The 20,284-nt window shown below is 39.8% G+C and overlaps 1 non-coding gene across 1 annotated transcript; it reads left to right on the plus strand.

Moving 5' to 3' along the window:
• Positions 1-19,973: 19,973 nt before the first annotated feature.
• On the plus strand, positions 19,974-20,080 carry LOC141662763 (small nucleolar RNA R71). The gene has a single exon (XR_012550856.1). It is a non-coding gene; the product is annotated as a small nucleolar RNA R71 (small nucleolar RNA).
• Positions 20,081-20,284: the final 204 nt, after the last annotated feature.

The raw sequence follows: 20,284 nt of genomic DNA on the forward strand, positions 1-20,284 counted from the left end.
AAGCTTTGCCGAGCAGTGGGAGTGAACTGGCCGTCTCATGAGCAGTTGCAGTTGTCGGCCGCTCCGATTGATTCAAGGACTCTGAATGGGATGCAGGAGTGGACCGGTGGTGAGCCCGAGGAGCATGGGCTGGGTTATCATCTTCCAGGAGGGCGTCCAGCACGGGGTGCTACTATGGCTAGGCCTAGGCGTGATGAGGCTGGTTCTTCAAGAGCTCAGGAGGGTGCTGGGATGGCTGATGCCCAGTATAGGAGGCTGTCACGGCGGATGGATGCCATGTACGAGACACAGAGCAGGTTTGCTCTGGATCTCACCCTTGCGTTAGGGACTGCTTTTCGGGGCCTTGGAGCTGACATTCAGTGGCCAGTTTTTGGTGAGGACTCTGCATACCCGCCGCCTGATACTCCACCCACTGAGGGTGATGATGATGATGACTCTGAGTAGGTATATCCTGAGTTCCTTTCTACTACCTTCACTAGGGACAGTGAAGATTTTAAGTTTGGGGGTGGTAGTTAAGGAATATTTTGTGTGTGTGTCATATAGCTGCATATTCATGATAGTTTAGTTCATATAGTTGCATAATTTTTGCCATATAGTTTTTTTATTTATTTATAGCTTTATTTGTTTATCATGTCATGTAGCTCATGCATATGCCATGATCCCTTTTGCGATGATTTACCGACTGAGTTGTGATGTTGATGCGAGTGTAGTGATGGCATTAAGGTGATGTTGAGTCGTGTAGGTTGATATGCATGCTAGAAATACTTATATTTTCACTAAGTCTTAGAGAATGTTTAAGGGCTAGATTGTTGTTATGATTTGATTATTTTCAAGGTTAATCTATTTATTATGCTTAAAATTTGATAATAGGTTCTTAGTGATAAAGGCATGAAAAAGAAAAAAAAATGGAGTAAAAAAATGGAATTTGTTGCTAGTTGTGGCTAGGCGTCAAATGGCTAGTAGCCGGCTCGCATGTTATGCGAGTAGTCTAGGGTTGAGCAAGATGGAGATATTACAAGACTGCCACTCCACAGTTTATGGTGGACACTATGGTGGTGAGAAGACGGCAGCTCGTATTCTGCAAGCAGGTTTTTTCTGGCCTACTTTGTTTAAGGATGCTCACCAGTTTGTTTTAAGGTGTGATCGTTGCCAAAGAGTGGGAAATTTGACGAGAAAGGATGAGATGCCGTTAAATGTGATGCTTGAAGTCGAGGTCTTTGATGTTTGGGGAATCGATTTCATGGGGCCTTTTGTCTCCTCCTGCAATAATCAGTACATCTTGCTGACAGTCGATTATGTCTCAAAATGGGTAGAAGTCAAAGCTCTACCGACAAATGATGCAAAGGCAGTGTTGAATTTTCTTCATAAGCAGATTTTCACAAGGTTTGGAACGCCTCGGGTAATCATAAGTGATGAAGGGTCGCATTTCTGCAACCGTAAGTTCACTTCTATGATGCAGCGTTATAATGTGAATCATCGAGTTACTACTGCCTATCATTCACAAACAAATGGTCAAGCGAAAGTGTCTAACAGAGAGATCAAGCGCATTCTAGAGAAGGTTGTTTGTCCGTCAAGGAAGGATTGGTCTTTAAAGCTCGATGAAGCTGTTTGGGCCTACAGAACAGCATACAAAACTCCACTTGGTATGTCCCCGTTTCAACTGGTGTATGGTAAGGGATGTCATTTACCTGCGGAGCTTGAGCATAAGGCCTATTGGGAGTTAAAAAAGTTGAACCTGGATTTAGATGCAGCTGGTAAGAAGAGAATGCTTCAGCTTAATGAACTTGATGAATTTCGACTTCAAGCGTACGAGAATAACAAAATGTACAAGGAAAAGGTGAAGAGGTGGCACGATAGGAAGCTACATCCTAAGTTATTCATGCCGGGGCAGCAAGTTCTCTTATTCAATTCTCGTCTCCGACTTTTTCCTGGGAAGTTGAAATCAAGGTGGTCTGGACCTTTTATTGTCAAAACTGTGTTTCCACATGGAGCGGTGGAGATTTTTTAGAATGATCCGGACCAAACATTCAAGGTTAATGGTCAGCGTTTGAAGCACTACTATGGGGACACGGCAAACCGAGAAGTGGTTAGTGCCATTTTATTGTCAACTTAAGGAAGGTACGAAACGTCAAGCTAATGACGAAAAAGAAGCGCTGCGTGGGAGGCAACCCATGAATTGTTGTTACAGGAACCCTTAGAAGTTAATAACCTATCCAAAACCATAAAAAAATCAGAAAAACCGGGCTCAAATTTTTTTTTTCCAGAGACCCCCTGAGCGCCCGCTCAGCTCTGCTGAGCGACCGCTCAGTAAGCTGAGCGCGAAAAAAAATGGAGTAAAAAAATGGAATTTGTTGCTAGTTGTGGCTAGGCGTCAAATGGCTAGTAGCCGGCTCGCATGTTATGCGAGTAGTCTACGGTTGAGCAAGATGGAGCGAAACGCACTTGCTCAGAAATTTTAAAAAAAAAGAGAAAAAAAAGAAAAGAAAGAGAAAAAAAGAAGAAGTATGTATTTATGCATAATTGATCACGAGTGGGCTCTTTAGTATTCGAGTTATTAAGTTCTTAGGGGACTTTGTGCCTAGTGACCTAAGGCTTTTAGAGTCTGGGATCCGCTAACCTAACGCTCACTACATGGATACCATTGTATAAGTCTTTTGTGGACCTCACTCATTCCACGGGCAAATAAGCATTATTGTTATGAATAAAAAGCATGATTCTCGTAGTGTTATAAGTCACTTTGTGCCTAGAATTTTTATTCTTTGTATAATCATGTGATTGCCTTGATGGTAGTTGAGTTATAATAATTGGTCTAGTATCGAAGCATACCTGTTAAGCATCTGCACACACCACGTTTCTAGATGTATGCTAGTTGGCATTATTTGATTGATATTTAGTCGCCTAATTGCATTTGTTGAGATGTTGTAAATTGGTTGGTTTGTTCGTAGTAAGGGGATCGCTGAATTTCATATAGATTGCATTCATGAATATTTTTATTTGTTTTTGAGTCTGTGACGCTTGAGGACAAACATCGATTTAAGTTTGGGGGTGTGCTAAGTGGCATTTTATACCACTTAGAACATCTTAAAATAGCTTAAATTGGTGTCTTGAAATCAAGTATTTCGTGTATTTGATGCGTTTTTCTAGTGTTTGTGCATTTCAGGGTATTAGTTGCATTTCTGAGGAGGAATCATCAAGAATAAGCCTTGGCATGTGTTCAGCATTGCGAGAAGAAAGAAAGGGGTAGATTGCAGCGAAGAAACGGAGCAAACTCAGGAATTTTCCAGTAGGGTCCTGAGCGCCCGCTCAGCTATGCTGAGCGGCCGCGCAGGAAGCTGAGCGCCCGCTCAGCTATGCTGAGCGGCCGCGCAGGGTCGGGAAAAATAATAATTTGTTTTAGACTTCTACTTCTATTTGGCTTCCAACTTCTATGTAATCTGAGTTTTATGGGACTATTATATAAGTAGATTTAGAGACGTTTTCACGAGGTGGGATCGTGGTATTTAGCAAGGAGAAAAGGAGACAAGGAAGAAGACCGTGTTAGCACACCGCAATGAAGAGGAAGCATATTTTCTTGTGATTCTTTATTTCGTTATAATGTTGGATGCTAGTTTTCTTTGCTTTGAACCTATTACTCTTGTGACGTACTCTGGTTTAATATAATTAGTTTAGTTATTATTCTCTTATGTTTGTTTATCATGTTTTCATGTGAACCCATGATGACGAGAAGTGCTATCATGGGCTAATCGTGATCATGGGGTCATAACGGATTTAATATGGAATTCTTTAGTTAGTTGTTTAATACCTTAGTGCGTGATGATTATATGATATCTAGTATTGGTTGTGTGTATTCGTCTTATGTGCGTCGCGAACATATAAGATAGGGTGTTAGTCTCTTGTGAAGCGACAGTGGATCTCAAGATTTAGAACTAGCCATGCTAGCATAGGTTCATGTATGATGTGCATGATTAGTGGGTAACTCTAACCATTTTATTCGCCCTGTGTAATCAAAAGGAATAACTTGTGCTAAAATCGTTACGTTGTCAATTTCTGTAGACATATAGGAACTCAACATAATTGATGCCTATTCAACTTCTATCTTAATTGTGGATGCTTGGTTGAATGGTATTAGTACAATGAAAGTTGGCTTTTATCAGTTTCATGTTATTCGATTAATATCATCATTGTTGCATGCTAACACATGCATTTAAGGCAGTCCCTTCTTCCTACCATTCAGTAATGAAGTTTCCCACCCGGAATGGGATTGGAGAAGAAAGAGGAGATCAAAAAATGGCTAGAAGTTGTTATGTGGCCTCACTGAGGGTAGATGGAGTCGGGGGGCAGGTTCTGCCTATTGAAGATCTGGATATTCGAGAGAATAATGAGAAAAGAGGGAAACCAGCAGAAGACTTGGTCTCGATTCCTTTAGCTCCCGAGGATCCTGAGAAGGTGACTTTCGTTGGAGCCACAATAGAGGAGCCCCTTAGAGGGAAGTTGGTGAAATTTTTGCAAGAAAATAGTGATGTGTTTGCATGGTCAGCAGCTGATATGCCAGGCATAGACCCGGAACTGTTTACTCACAAGCTGAATGTGGATCCAAATCGGAAGACGGTGAAGCAAAAGAAAAGAAGTTTTGCTCTAGAGAGGCAAGAAACTATAAAATAGGAAGTAGAGAAGCTCTTAGAGGCTGGTTTCATCAAGGATATACAATTTCCAGAATGGTTAGCAAACCCTGTAATGGTGAAGAAGGTCAATGGAAAATGGAGGATTTGTGTGGACTTCACTGATCTGAATGACGCATGCCCTAAGGACTGTTTTCCGTTGCCAAGGATAGATACTTTGATAGATGCCACTGCTGGACATGAAATGTTGAGCTTCATGGATGGATTTAGTGGATACAATCAGATCAAGATGCACAAGGATGACATCCCAAAGGTATCATTCATCACTGACTTTGGTGTTTATTGTTAACATGTTATGGGATTTGGTCTCAAGAATGCAGGAGCCACCTATCAAAGGTTGGTAAATAAAATTTTTAAGGATCTTATCGGCAAGACCATGGAATTTTATGTTGATGACATGTTAGTCAAGAGTCTAGTGAAGACTGACCATATAACCCATTTGAGGGAAGCTTTTGAGGTCCTGAGGTACCACAAGATGATGTTAAATCCTAAAAAGTGTGCTTTCGGAGTAGGATCTGGAAAGTTTTTGGGATTGATGGTCTCTAAGAGAGGAATCGAGGTCAATCCCGATAAAATAAAAGCAATCCTGGACATGGAGCCCCCAAAAACTATCAAAGATGTTCAAAAGCTCACTGTAAGGGTTGCTGCATTGGGAAGATTCATCTCAAAGTCTGGGGACAAGTGTTTGTCGTTCTTCAAGTCCTTAAAGAAGGTTAAGGATTTTGTATGGAGTGAGGAAAGGAAGAAGGCATTCGAGGAATTAAAGAAATATATGGCCCAGGCCCCGTTGTTGACCAAGCCAGCTTTGAATGAAGTCTTGTACTTATACTTGGCCGTTTCAGAGAGTGCCTTGAGCGTTGTATTGGTTAAGGAGGAACTGAAAATCCAGAAACTCGTATACTATGTCAGCAAAATTCTGCATGGAGCTGAGTTGAATTATTCAATTATTGAGAAGTTTGCTTTAGCTTTGGTGATGGCTTCAAGAAAGTTACGTCCTTACTTTCAGGCTCATCAAATTGAGGTGCTAACAAATCAGCCCCTGAGAAATATCATTCATAGTCCCAAGGCTAGTGGGAGGTTGATCAAGTGGGCAATAGAGCTGGGAGAATTCGACATCAAGTATAAGCCACGAACGGCTATAAAAGCCCAGGAATTGGCTGACTTCGTGGTGGAATGTATCATACCCAACCAAGAATTCGGGGGGCAGGAAGATACCACATCTCAAGACAAGGAAGTTGATAAGGGGGACAAAGAAAAGGATTACAAGGACAAGGAATATTGGGTCCTCTATTTTGATGGAGCATCAAAAACAAATTCAAGTGGAGCAGGTTTGGTTTTACAAAGCCCTGATGGGTTCTTGATTGAATATGCTATGAAGTTAGATTTCCCGACCACAAACAACGAGGCAGAATATGAAGCTCTGATAGCTGGCCTCGGCCTAGCAGGGACACTGAGAGTCAAGAACTTGAAGGTCTGTGGAGACTCGAAGTTGGTCATATCCCAGGTGAAGGGAGAGTTTGAGGCAAGGGATGATACGATGGCTAAGTATGTCCGCCTAGTAAGGGCTGTGATGACCCAATTCGATGAATGCCATGTTGAGCACATTCCAAGGGAGGAAAATGCTAAGGCAGATGCCTTATCAAAGTTTGCTTCATCTGAGATAGAGGAAAGTTCAGGAAGTGTATACTTCCGCGTTTTGAAGACACGGAGCATTGATGTTAAGCTTGTAGCCCCTATAGGTCTGGGGACGTCATGGATTGATCCCATTAAGACCCATATTCAAACCTGTTGGTTGCCAAATGATGCTACTGAAGCACGGAAGTTGGTTGTTCGAGCACTAAGATACTCCTTGATAGATGGAATTTTGTATAAAAGATCTTATGTAGTTCCTTACCTAAGATGTCTCAGGCCCGATGAGGCACGCTTGGCTCTTTAAGAAGTGCATGAAGGTATCTGTGAGCAACACTTGGGGGGTAGAGCACTAGCTCATAAGATAACCCGTTTGGGCTTCTATTGGCCAGAAATGATGGCAGATGCCAAAGAGTATGTGAAGAAGTGTGACCGCTGTCAGAAGCATGCACATGTCGTTAGACAACCCCCCGAGATGCTGACCTCCATCAACTCACCTATCCCCTTTGCTATGTGGGGAATGGATATACTTGGGCCTTTCCCCATTGTAATATCTCGTATTTTTAGAATTATTATCATTATTATTTGAATATATATATATATATATATATATATGTGTGTGTGTTTATGATTTAGAAGGAATAAAATGGTGGATATTTTATTCATGTTTGACGAGTTTGTGTTATTAAATGGTAATGTGCTAATTGTTAAGTGTTATATCGATCTTTGTTAATTTCTAAAAATATTTACTTAAATGTATTATTTTCAAAAGTTATTTGAAAGCCGATCTTATTGATATCGGTAAATTGAAATTGTTTTGTAATATCCGGGAAATATCGTGCAATTATTTCTATCAATAAATAATTATCATGTGATTATTATGGGAATTTTGGCGAATTATCTGATAATTGATATTTATATTTGGGTGTTTATATGTGATAAAGTGTAAGTATTTTGATTTTGAATATGTCCAGAATAAAGTATAGATATTTCTGGTATTTTTCTGGTAATTTTTGGATTGTTATATGATTTTATAAGGATTTATAGATTTAATAATTATTTTCTGAGTAATTATAAAACTATTTTATAAAGCCGCGAATCGTCCAACTTCAACCGTTTTTGCGTTTTTACAACCCGAAACTCTTCCGAAAACTCTTTTCTAACCTAATCTGATAATTCCAGACATTTTCCGTGTTTTGACTTTTTCGATCCGGATTACGGTTTGACCCGTACGCGTCCTGACGTACAATTTTCGATATGATAATCATTTCGGTAGATCAGTAAAACCCGTATTCTCGAGAGACAAGATATTTTTACATTATTTTCTCATAGGGGTGTTTTATAAGAAGTTTGGTTTTGATAATTATGCAAATCTGGTATTAAATTGTATCGTTTTAATAGTTACTTAGAGGCTAAGTAATCTATTTTTGGATCCGATATATAAGTGTAAATTTAGTATTAAATTCCAGAATGTTTGAAAAATCATGAAACTTTTATTTTATTAGTATTTGAATATTTCGAGAATTTTAAAATTATTTCAGAAATTTTTCGGGTTATATTTATCCGCACGTTTGTTCGTTAAATCGTAAATTGCGGATATGACGCACGATTTATAAATGTTTTAAAAATTATGAAAATGTTATTTTATTAGTTCTTAAATATTCCGAGAATTTTAGAAATATTTCGGTTTTATAAAAATTATCGGACCGGGCCCTATCGGGACGTCAAACCGCACAAAAATTGTATTTTCATTATTATAAAATCTTGGCACTTTCAAATATATTATATTTTCATATTTTTGGAATATTCGTAATTTTTGAAAAATTTTGGTACAAATTTTATATTTATTTGATTAAATATTATTCCCCCTATTTATTAATTTTGGGCTAATTTTAATTATGTTGTATTGAATTTTAGTTAAAAGAAAAAAAAACAAAAAAATAAAACGTGTGCCACGCACCCCCTGTACCCGCGTGTTAACCCCCTCCCCCCTTTCCTTTTCCTTATTCTTATTGTGTTTAGTTACAGTTTCTTCCTCCTCTCTCTCATCTGTCTCTCTGTCGTATATATTTTTATACTTTTAATTTTCAAAAATTCATATTTTACAAACCGTATATCCAAATTTCAATTGTTATATATATAAACGATCAGCGCTTCCATACCTACGCATAGGTATATATTTTGCAAGATTTTGAGGAAATAATTTACGGGGCATATTTTCGTTATATTTCCGTTTCAATTTATTTTCGGGACATTAAAAAGGAGTATGACGGTGTTGATTATTCCACATGGCATCTCAACGTGTATATGTCTATGACTATTAATTTCGGATTTTTCTGGAGATATTTTCGGGACATCAGATATTCTCTTCTGGGTGATCAGAATTTATTTTGGGTAAGGATTCCGAGATTCTGCTTTTATATTTTGGGTATGTTATAGCATGTTAGTGTTTATATATTTATTTCGTAATTTTTAGAAGTGGTTATAGAAGTCATTTTTGACCGTGTTATTCATTTCTGGAGTGTTTATACGTGTAAATATAAATTATTGTGTTGATTGTTGTTGGTTGTGTCGATATGATATCGACTGGCAGTCCGAGAAATAGAGTAGGTGCTGTCTGATTTCCAAGAAAATATTATTTTTAGTTCTGAAGATTATTATTTTTATTATCATTCGAAAATAAATCCAAATTATTTAGTTAATGAATTTTAATTGATTATTTAATTAGAGTTAATTATTTCTTTTGATTTAAAAATTCCGAAAAATATTTTCGAGCTTTAAAATATTATTAAAGCTCGATAAATATTATTATATTATTTATTCTTATTTTATTCGTTGAAAATAGACCGTTCGTCCGTTTAATACGAAACGAACGCGTATAGACTCAGAAAAATATTTTGCTTTCTTTAAAAATACTTTCTAGACCTAAATTCTTTTGTTTCGGGTACTCGATTGTTTTTGCAAATCATTCTGGGTCGTTTATTGATCAATAAATCATATTTTGACCCGTTTTAAATTTTTTTAAAGTATCGAGTCAAGTCTTTTAGCGAATCGAGTCATGTGTGGTATGAATTATTTGATACGTGGCTTATGTGTTTATATGTTATGTGAATTGCGTGCGTACATGAGTCAAGAGTCTTGTGTTTGACTGTTTCCTTTATATGTGGGCTATCGTATAGGTAGGCAATAGGGTTTTAATGCGCAGTTCGTCGAGCAATTATCGTTTAGACGATTAAAATTATATCTTTTAATTATAGATGCGGATCGCTCGAGTTGATCGGGACCAGACATTGAAAAGAGTAAAATGGAATGGTATTGGGTATCTGGCTTCTAGCAATCGTAGGAGCAGCATATCAGTAAAATGTTGAAAAGCAAGACGGAGATGTTTTGAGACAGAATGTCAGAATAGATGTGTCTTTGCGAGTGTGACTAACTACTAAATCTCAAAGGAAAGTATCCCTATCATCACTTATTGTTCAAGTGATATTTATTTTAAATCTTCTTATGCAAGTATTGCTTTTCCTATTATCAAGTTCAGAATAGATAAATATTTTACATATCGCTGAATTAAATGCTTATTATGCAAGTACTCTTCTGCTATTCTATGTTCATAATAGCTAAGTGATTTTACTTATCAACTGAATGGATTTATAAATATTTTGGGTTTTGAGAAAAATGATTTTGCTGCAAGTATTTCTGCCCAAGTGAATGGGAGGATGAAATTATTTAGGATGTCGATTGATTCAGCCATTTTTCAATAAAATGTTTTAAGATTGGATGGTTACTGGTTGCGTAAGAGGCCGAGGCACCGGTCCAGCGTGAGCTATTATACGGAAGTGTAATATCTTACAAGGCGAATATATGCCTTTTCTGGCGCCCTATAGGTACCGTATGGCTGCGGGATATGGGTGGACCTATATTTACGATATGGCTGCGGGATACCGGTGTTGTTTTGTGACTGATCATCAGGAACAACATAGTGCATAATTGGTTCCAATCTGCAGGATATGGGTGGACCTATATTTACGGTATGGCTGCGGGATACCGGTGTTGTTTTGTGACTGATCATCAGGAACAACATAGTGCATAATTGGTTCCAATCTAAACTGTTGTTTCTAAATTGTTTTGATAATCATAGAATAAATAATTTATCAACGTTTTTTGTTTTGGATTAAAGGTGAAATGCAGTTTTGATTCATTTTCTGCTTGATGTGGATATTTAGGTTGTTGTTAAATATCAAAGGTGGTATTAGTATAGATGATTAATGTTGACTTCTGTATGGGATGTTGTGAGCATTAAAGTTCGTATTGATATTTAATTTGATATAGCAACAAAATAAGTATTAATATCAAGAGTTTGGTTTTGAATAAAGTTTATGATTCATTCCATAATCATTGTTTCATGTTGATGTTGTTTACGATATATCCGTAAACACCGTTTTACGAGTTTTATTCTCGTCAAGATTCAAAGTATTGCTGAAGCATTTCGCTCAAAAATATCAAAAAGAGTTTTGAATACAATGAGAAACAATTGTTCGATTCTTTAATAAATTTTCTGTTTCAGCAATTATGATTATAAATGTTCTGCTCTAATGTAGATGTCGGTTTTATATCAAAACGACCATATATATATGTTAGGGCGAAAACACGCGCTAATATTCATGCAAGTATACGCGTTCGCAAGTAATATAGAATACTTTCTAGTTCGTTCCCTCAGAGACTCAGACTAAATTATTGTCTAATTAACTCACTCACCAATGTATGATTACTTCTCAATGTTAAGACACTAACACTTAAAACTGTTGATTAAATATTAACTATAATTAACTACTTAATTAACCACTTAACTAACACTTCAATTTATCAATAATAAAACACTAATGAGATCACAACTTCATTATTACTTCCTTCTATAGCCATTGTTATTACCTTTAGCATGTGACAGTGATGATATTAATCGAATAACACGAAACTGATAAAAGCCAACTTTCATTGTACTAATACCATTCTACCAAGCATCCACAATTAAGATAGAAGTTGAATAGTCATCAATTATGTTGAGTTCCTATATGTCTACAGAAATTGACAACACAACGATTTAAGCACAAGTTATTCCTTTTGATTACATAGGGCCAATAAAACTGTTAGAGTTACCCACTAATCATGCACAACATACATGAACCTATGCTAGCATGGCAAGTTCTAAATCTCAAGATCCACCGTCGCTTCACAAGAGATTAACACCCTATCTTATATGTTCGCGACGCACATAAGACGAATACGCACAACCAATACTAGATATCATACCATCATCACACACTAAAGTATTAAACAATTAACTAAAGAATTCCATAATAAATCCGTTGCAACCCCATGATCACAATTAGCCCATAATAGCACTTATCGTCGTCATGGGTTCATATGAAATCATGATAAACAAACACAAGAAAATAATAACTAAACTAATTATATTAAAACATAGTACGTCACAAGAATAAATAAGTTCAAAGCAAGAAAACTAGCATCCAACGTTACAACGAAACAAGAATCACAAGAATATATGCTTCCTCTTCGTTGCAGTGTGCTAAATCGGTCTTCTTCCTTATCTCCTTCGCTCCTTGCGTAAAAACACAATCTTCTTTTTATCCACCCTTGTGAAAACGTCTCAAATCTACTTATATGATAGTCCCATAAAACTCAGATTACATAGAAATGGAAACCAAACAGAAGTAGAAGTCCTAAAATAATTTGTCTTTTTTCCCGACCCTGCGCGGCCGCTCAGCATAGCTGAGCGGGCGCTCAGCATAGCTGAGCGGGCGCTCAGCTTGCTGCGCGGCCGCTCAGCAATGTTGAGCGGGCGCTCAGACCTCTACTGGAAAAAATTGATTTTGCTCCGTTTCTTCGCCGTAATCTGCCCGTTTCTTTCCTCTCGCAATGGTGAACACATGCCAAGGCTTATTCTTGATGATTCCTCCCCCGAAATGCAACTAAAACCCTGAAATGCATAAACACTAGAAAAACGCATCAAATACACAAAATACTTGATTTCAAGACACCAATTTAAGCCATTTTAAGACGTTCTAAGTGGTATAAAATGCCACTTATCACACCCCCAAACTTAAATCGATGCTTGTCCTCAAGCGTCACAGACTCAAAAACAATGAAAACATGCATGAATGTAATCTATATGAAAATGCAGCGATCCCCCTTACTACAATTAACCAACCAAATTGTCAAATCTCAACGAATGCAGTTAGACAACTAAAGATCAATAAACTCATGTAAACGGATATACAGCCAGAAATGTGGTGTGTGCAAATGCTTAACAGATATGCTTCGGAACTAGACCAATTATTATGACTAGACTATCCTCAAGGCAATCCTATGATTATACAAAGAATAAAAATTCTAGGCACAAAGTGATATACAACACTACAAGAACTCTGGAGCTTATTACGGAATCTTGGTTTTTATTTACAACTCAAATGCTTATTTGACCGTGCAATGAGTGAGGTCCACAAAAGACTTATACAATGGTATCCATGTAACGAGCGTTAGGTTAGCGGATCCCAGACTCTAAAAGCCTTAGGTCACTAGGCACAAAGTCCCCTAAGAACTTAATAACTCGAATACCAAAGAGCATACTCTTGATCAATTATGCATAAATATTTTTTTTTCTTTCTGAGCAAGTGCGTTTCGCTCCATCTTGCTCAACCCTAGACTACTCGCACCATATACGAGCCGGCTACTAGCTATTTGACGCCTAGCCACAACTAGCAACAACTTCCATTTTTTTTCTCCAAAATTTCTTTTTCATGCCTTTATCACTAAGAACCTATAATCGAATTCTAAGCATAATAAGTAGATTGACCTTGAAAACAACCAAATCATAACAACAATCTAGCCCTTACGTATTCTCTAAGACTTAGTGGACTTACAATTGTTTCTAGCATGCATATCAACCTACACAACTTAATATCACTTTAATGCTATCACTACACTCGCATCAATATCACAATTCAGTCGATAAATCATTGCAAAAGGGATCATGGTAAATGCATGAGCTACATGACATTCATAACAAAAAAAAACTATATGGCATAAATTATGCAACTATATGAACTAAACTATCATGAATATGCAACTAAATGACACACACACAATATTCCTTAACTACCACCCCCAAACTAAAAATCTTCACTGTCCTCAGTGAAAGTAGTAGAAAGGAACACAGGGTATACCTACTCGGAGTCATCATCATCATCACCCTCAGTGGGTGGAGTATCAGGCGGCGGGTATGCAGAGTCCTCACCAAAAACTGGCCACTGGATATCAGCTCCAAGGCCTCGAAAAGCAGTCCCTAACGCAAGGGTGAGCTCCTGAGCAAACCTGCTCTGCGTCTCATACATGGCATCCATCCGCCGTGAAAGCCTCCTATACTGGGCATCAACCATCCCAGCACCCTCCTGAGCTCTCGAAGAACCAGCCTCATCACGCCCTGGCCTAGCCATGGTAGCACCTCGTGCTGGACGCCCCCCTGGAAGACGATAACCCAGCCCATGCTCCTCAGGCTCACCACCGGTCCACTCCTGCATCCTATTCAGAATGCCAGAATCAATCGGAGCTGCTGGCAACTACAACTGCTCATGAGCCGGCCAGTTCACTCCCACTGCTCGGCATAGCTTCGTAACCGTAGATGCATAAGGGATGTTCATATGCTTCGCTCCCCTCAAAAACTTCAGAATTCCTTGGTAGATAAACTCACCAAGGTCCATATAGTATTCCTCATTCAGAATTCCCCACAACAACTGTGCTCTCTCAACTGTGACCTCGTGTGCATGCGAAGAAGGCAAAATATTAGCACAAATAAATGCATTCCATGCACGGGCATACCTGTTCATGGCGATCGCCGGAAAGTGATGATACTCATTAGTGCCGGTCCTGCAGGTCCAAACTGTGCCCGGTCGACAGAGAGTCGCACAAATCAAATCCAAGTCAAAATCCTCAGCAGTTTTTTCATTCCAGTTCTTCTCCTCGGGCTTCCTCTCTCGCTGTCCAATCACACGGCGAATCGCCGCAGGATGATAATCAACCGTCAGCCCTCGGACCACAGAAAACCCATTCTTTTCGGCCTTCGCGTTCACGTAGAACTCGCGAACAACGCTCATCGGTACCGCTTCGGGTGACTCACAAAAAGCTATCCACCCCTTCTCTGCAATCATGGGCAGCAACTCACCATCCCTCCCCGATGGTAAAAACCCCCTTTCTTTCAGAATCGGCTTCCCCAACAGCCTAGTGTACTCCTCCTCCGCAGCTCTGTCAGTTAACCGAGGCCTTGCAGCAGTACCCCTCGATGAATCAGCAATAGGAACTGTGCTGCTGCTGTAAATAGTGCGTGCTCTCTTGGGTGCCATTGATTCGTGAATAAAAGTGTGTAAGAATTGATTTTTGATGTTTGTGAGAGGGTTTATGTGTAGGACGTTTTGTTGGAGATATGTAGGATAGGTGTATGTATATATAGGGTGTGGATTAGATTAGGGTTTGGGAATTAAGGGGTAAAATGATGGGGTAGTGGTAACAAATCGTGGGTTTATGGGCTAAAACTGTTTTTGTGTTTTTTTTTCTGAACTGTAAAAAAATTCTGGTACTCGACCCCTGAGCGGTCGCTCAGCAAAACTGAGCGGGCGCTCAGCTTGCTGCGCGGTCGCTCAGCAAAGCTGAGCGGGCGCTCAGCTTGCTGCACGGTCGCTCAGCATAGCTGAGCGGGCGCTCAGGGGGTCACTGGAATTTTTTTTTTCAGCCCCTGTTTTCTGATTTTTTTGTGTTTTTGGATAGGTTATTAACTTCTAAGGGTTCCTGTAACAACAATTCATGGGTTGCCTCCCACGCAGTGCTTCTTTTTCGTCATTAGCTTGACGTTTCGTACCCTTCTCAAGTAGTCAACAAAATGGCACTAACCACTTCTCGGTTTGCCATGTCCCCATAGTATTGCTTCAACCGCTGACCGTTAACCTTGAATGCTTGGTCCGGATCATTTTCAAAAATTTCCACCGCTCCATGTGGAAACACAGTTTTGACAATAAAAGGTCCAGACCACCTTGATTTCAACTTCCCAGGAAAAAGTCGGAGCCGAGAGTTGAATAAAAGAACTTGTTGCCCTGTCACAAATAACTTAGGATGTAGCTTCCTATCGTGCCACCTCTTCACCTTTTCCTTATACATTTTGTTATTCTCGTACGCTTGAAGTTGAAATTCATCAAGTTCATTAAGCTGAAGCATTCTTTTCTTACCACCTGCATCTAAATCCAGGTTCAACTTCTTCAATGCCCAGTAGGCCTTATGCTCAAGCTCCACAGGTAGATGACATCCCTTACCGTACACCAACTGAAACGGTGACATCCCAAGTGGAGTTTTGTATGCTGTTCTGTAAGCCCAAACAGCTTCATCGAGCTTTAAAGACCAATCCTTCCTTGACGGACAAACAACCTTCTCTAGAATGCGCTTTATCTCTCTGTTAGACACTTCCGCTTGACCATTTTTTACGGATGATAGGCAGTAGCTACTCGATGATTCACATTATAACGCTGCATCATAGAAGTGAACTTACGGTTGCAAAAATGCGATCCTTCATCACTTATGATTACCCGAGGTGTTCCAAACCTTGTGAAAATTTGCTTATGAAGAAAATTTAGCACTGCCTTTGCATCATTTGTCGGTAAAGCTTTAACTTCGACCCATTTTGAGACATAATCGACTGCCAGCAAGATGTACTGATTATTGCAAGACGAGATAAAAGGCCCCATGAAATCGATTCCCCACACATCAAAGACCTCGACTTCAAGCATCACATTTAATGGCATCTCATCCTTTCTTGACAAATTTCCCACTCTTTGGCAACGGTCACACCTTAAAACAAACTGATGAGCATCCTTGAACAAAGTAGGCCAGAAAAAACCTGCTTGCAGAATACGAGCTGCCATCTTCTCATCACCATAGTGTCCACCATAAACCGTGGAATGGCAGTCTCGTAATATCCCCTCTGTCTCACAGAACGGGATACATCTCCTGATGATCTGGTCAGCTCCCTGTCTAAACAAATATGGTTCATCCCACATATACCACTTCACCTCATGCAGAAACTTCTTCTTTTGAGCGGATGTCAAATTAGGAGGCATTATATTGCTGACGAGATAGTTTACAATATCTGCAAACCATGGTTCTTCCTCTTGAATTGTAAACAACTGCTGATCCGGAAAAGATTCATTGATTGACGTCCTATCTTGTGAAGTAGAATCGGGATTCTCCAACCTAGAGAGATGGTCAGTTACTTGATTCTCACTACCTTTTCTATCTTTGATCTCTAACTCAAATTCCTGAAGTAAAAGTACCCAACGAATGAGTCTCGGCTTCGAATCCTTCTTGGAAACCAGATAGCGAATAGCCGCATGATCAGTGAATACTGTTACTTTCGTACCAAGTAGATACGATCGAAATTTCTCAAAACCAAAGACTATAGCCAAAAGCTCCTTCTCAGTAGTGGTGTAGTTCAATTGGGCACCATTTAAAGTCTTACTCGCATAGTAGACCACATGGAAGAGGTTTTTCTTACGCTGTCCCAGAACTGCACCTACCGCATAATCATTCGCATCACACATCATCTCAAACGGTTCTGTCCAATCTGGTGCTGTAATAACTGGTGCAGTGATCAAACTCTTCTTGAGAGTCTCGAATGCTGCCAAACATTCATCATCAAATTTGAAAGGCACATCTTTCTCAAGCAAATTGCACAACGGCTTAGATATCTTTGAAAAGTCCTTGATGAATCACTGATAAAAAACCGTATGACCAAGAAAACTACGGATTCCTTTCACAGAATTAGGTGGGGAAAGATTTTCAATAACTCCCACCTTGGCTTTGTCCACCTCCAGACCCTTGCTAGAGACCTTATGCCCAAGGATAATGCCTTCATGCACCATAAAATGATATTTCTCCCAATTGAGCACCAAATTAGTTTCCACGCATCTTTTGAGTACGGCGCGCAGATTATTCAAACATTCATCATATGAGTGTCCAAAGACGGAGAAGTCATCCATGAACACTTCGACGTTATTTCCAATCATGTCAGAGAATATAGCCATCATACATCTCTGAAAAGTGGCCGGGGCGCCACATAACCCAAACGAAACTCTGCGAAAAGCAAACGTGCCAAATGGACAAGTGAAGGTAGTCGTTTCCTGATCCTCTGGTGCAATACAAATCTGATTATACCCGGAATAACCATCCAGAAGACAGAAATACTCATGACCCGCCAATCTGTCAAGCATCTGATCAATAAATGGAAGAGGGAAGTGATCCTTCCTTGTGGCTTTGTTTAATTTTCTATAATCCATGCATACTCTCCATCCTGTAACTGTTCGAGTAGGGATGAGCTCATTCTTTTCATTTGCGACCACAGTGATACCTCCTTTCTTAGGTACACATTGTACGGGGCTCACCCACGAGCTGTCAGAAATAGGATAAATGATGCCTGCATCTAGCCATTTCAGAATTTCTTTCTTCACCACCTCCTTCATGATGGGATTCAGTCTTCGCTGCTGTTCCACAGTTGGCTTACTACCTTCCTCTAGCAGAATTTTATGCATACAATATGAAGGACTTATCCCCTTGATGTCTGCTATGGTCCATCCTATAGCCAATTTGAATTCTCTCAAAATCCTTAAGAGCTTGTCTTCCTCACTACCTGAAAGGTCAGATGAAATAATAACAGGTAACGTAGATGAATCACCTAAAAATGCATACCTCAAGTGTTCAGGTAATGGCTTGAGCTCCAAGGTAGGTGCTTCCTCTATTGATGGTTTGAGCTTCCCTTCAGCATTCTTAAGGTCAGAAGTACCAAGAGATTGAAATGGTATGTCCAGCTTTCGCTTCCAGGGAGAAGCGTTCAGATATTGTAATTGCTCGTTGCCATCTTCATCATCGCTGTCAAAATCCCCCACTAAGGCCTTTTCCAATGCATCAGACATTAGCATGCGATCGAGTTCCGAAGTAACCGCAGAATCAATCACATCCAATTTTAAGCACTCCTCATCTTCTGTAGGGAATTTCATTGCCTTGAATACGTTGAAGGTCACATCCTGATCTTGGACCTGCATAGTAAGTTCCCCTTTTTGCACATCTATCAAGGTACGGCCAGTAGCCAAGAAAGGCCTTCCCAAGATTATGGGAATCTTCTTATCTTCCTCAAAATCCAGAATAACAAAATCTGCAGGAAAGAAGAGCTTATCTACCTTGACGAGCACATCCTCAACTATGCCCCTTGGGTAAGTAATTGAACGGTCAGCCAATTGTAGCGACATGTATGTGGGTTTTGGATCAGGCAGATCCAGCTTTTTAAAGATCGACAACGGCATCAGATTAATGCTTGCTCCCAAATCACAAAGGCACTTGTCAAAAGTCAGTTTGTCAATGGTGCAAGGAATGGTGAAGCTTCCTGGATCTTTCAGTTTTGGTGGTAACTTTTGCTGCAGAACATCGCTGTATTCTTCCGTGAGAGCAACGGTTTCAAGGTCATCCAGTTTCACCTTCCTTGAAAGAATAGTCTTCATAAACTTCGCATAACTAGGCATTTGTTCCAGAGCCTCAGCGAAAGGTATATTGATGTGAAGTTTCTTGAACACCTCCAGAAACTTTCCGAACTGTCTATCCAGCTTTTGTTGCTGCAATCTCTTAGGAAAAGGTGGTGGATGATAGAGCTGTTTCTCCCCTGTATTAGCCTCAGGCAGAGTGTGTTCAACAGTAGTCTTCCTTGGTTCCGCCGCTTTCTCCTTTTGCTTAGATTCTTCATCTCTAATTTCAGCTTCTACTTCTTTTGCCTTTTCAGCATCAGCCACTTTTCCAGACCTTAAGGTAATAGCCTTGACTTTCTCTTTAGCTTCCTTCCTGCCTGGTACTTCCGTGTCACTGGGAAGAGTGCCAGGTTGACGATTGAGCACTGTATTGGCTAATTGACCGATTTGATTTTCCAAGGTCTTGATAGAAACCGCCTGACTCTTGCACAACAGCTTAAGTTCCTCAAAATCAGCACTAGTAGGTGCAGCTGTACTTCCCTGTTGAGGATATGATTGCCTTGTAACATACTGCTGTGGTTGCTGGAATCCAGGTGGGTTAAACTGTTTACTCACTCCTTGCTGATATGGTGGCTGAATAGCATTCTGATTATTCCCCCAGCTGAAATTTGGATGATTTCTGTTATTAGGATGATAGGTCGCTGGCACAGGCTGCTGTTGTCACTGATAATTATTCACATACTGAACAGATTCGTTGACAAGAGAACACTGATCCGTAGCATGAGAACTTGCACAAAGCTCACAAACCATAGCTATTTGATTAACTCCATATGTAGCCAGAGAATCAACCTTCATTGATAGCGCTTGGAGCTGGGCTGTAATAGCGGTGGCTGCATCAACTTCCAGAATACCTGCTACCTTGCCTGACGTCATCCTCTGAGTTGGGTTTTGATGCTCATTCGCAGCCATCATCTCTATAAGATTATACGCCTCAGTATAGCTTTTAGCCCATAAGGCGCCTCCAGCTGCTGCATCGAGCATGGGCCGAGATTGGGCCCCCAAACCATTATAGAAACCAGTGATCACCATCCAATCCGGCATTCCATGATGTGGACATTTTCTCAACATTTCCTTGTAGCGTTCCCAAGCCTCGCACATAGACTCTGTAGGTTGCTGCGCAAACTGAGTAAGAGCACTCCTCATAGCAGCAGTCTTTGCCATCGGATAAAACTTCACCAGAAACTTTTGCGCAAGATCTTGCCACGTAGTGATGGACCCAGCTGGTTCAGAATGTAACCAGTCTTTAGCCTTGTCCCTCAGTGAGAATGGGAAAAGCCTCAACTTGATAGCCTCATCAGTTACGCCATTATACTTAAAAGTGCTGCAGATCTCGACAAAATTCCTTATGTG

Source organism: Apium graveolens, chromosome 5, assembly GCF_009905375.1.
Source record: "Apium graveolens cultivar Ventura chromosome 5, ASM990537v1, whole genome shotgun sequence".
NCBI lineage: Eukaryota > Viridiplantae > Streptophyta > Magnoliopsida > Apiales > Apiaceae > Apium > Apium graveolens.